Raw genomic sequence first — 1,579 nt, 5'->3', positions numbered from 1 at the left:
CTTGCTTTGATCCAGTATGTACTCGCTATGCTGTCTTCCCTCCCTTTTGGAATGGTAATGTATAGCCTGTGCCATATGTTGGGAGCATGTGATCTGTTTTTTTGATTTTTATTTTGTAGGGGTTTCCGGTAAGAGATTGAAACAGTGATAAGACTGAAGGGCTATGGGGACTTTTGAAGGTGGACTGAATGCATTTTCACAGTATGATATGGCTACAAGCCTATGGGGGCCAAAGAGTGGAATGTAACGTGCTGATAACAGAGTAAACCTCTGAGACTGTAAACAAGGCCCCAGTTAACTTTGTCTTTTAACAGTTGCCTTGGTCATGGCTCTTCCCAGCAACAGGACTTAGCATAATACATTCAAATAAAATAGAATAACAGAATGAAATAGGGAAACACAGCTTTCGAAGTTGTTTTTAACTACTGATGCTTCTCTGGCTGAGATGGTTCAAGTCCACACTCATCTTTTCTAATATCAGCACTGAGTATAGCCCATCCACAGAAGGCTTCATTTGAACAGGGGAAGCTAGTGTCATCTGGAAGGTCACAGGACCACCTGTCTGTGACAAAATTACAGTTACAGTTAGTCTAGGGGAAGAAGATTTGGAGCTGTGACCTGGATACAAAGAAAGGAAGGGGTCAGAGTTTCCAGTTGGAACCAGACAGTGCAGGCGAAGGAAGGGCCGGAGACGTGCTTCCAGAAGGACCCATTTTATTTCCAAACAAGATTGCAAGCATAAATAAACTTCCCCAGTACCATACTGGGTTTTCATTTCTATAAAATGTATTTATTCCTAAAACTCTTCATAAAATCTGCCTTTCCCTTTTGCAGTGGGGAATTGGCAAAAGTCAAAGGTCATGCACAGAACATTCCATTCGGCGTCATTCCGTTAAGTCAGAGTCCTCACAAATGAACATGAAAACACCAAGAGGTGCTCATTACACTCTGCAGCGCCTCAAGCTTTTCCTTCAGTATTCCAAAGCGTGACCTTTTCCTAACACAAGAAAGTGAAGCCAGGCTGTCCTAGACTGAAGAGATCAGGCCGTAGAGTGTAACATACCTATAAGAATAAAACCCCAAAGAACAACGACACTCACGCATGTCATCAGATGCAGTGGGTACCCCCTTTGGCCCCCATGTTCTCTTTGCATCTTTGAGACCTCTTCAGACATCTGCCACCATTTACTGTCCATAATTTCTGCAGAATTTGGCTCATAATTTGGGAAGAGAAATGCTGCTTTGAGAAACTCTGTGAATAATTACATTTTCCTCTTTCTCAGAGGTAAAGTCAAAATATAGTTCCCACCTTTACATGGTGCGGAAAATGACCAGGAATAGAGCTTCAGGTGTAGCTTGGGGGTGAAGCACTTGCCAAGCATGGACGGCCCAGGGTTCTGTGCCCAGCACCTTGAGAAGATGGCTGTCACTCAAATAGGAACGAAGATATCAGGTTTAAAGAAACACTCTGTGATTCCCGCTCCCCATAACAACCCCAGCTGAAGATGGGTATCAATTTATATCCTAAATATGAACAACAGTAACCCTGCGGAGGCATTAATGCTATGTGGCCAATTTA

The sequence above is a fragment of the Mastomys coucha genome, unplaced genomic scaffold, assembly GCF_008632895.1.
Source record: "Mastomys coucha isolate ucsf_1 unplaced genomic scaffold, UCSF_Mcou_1 pScaffold17, whole genome shotgun sequence".
Classification (NCBI taxonomy): Eukaryota; Metazoa; Chordata; class Mammalia; order Rodentia; family Muridae; genus Mastomys; species Mastomys coucha.
Note: the sequence above shows the minus strand (reverse complement) of the source record.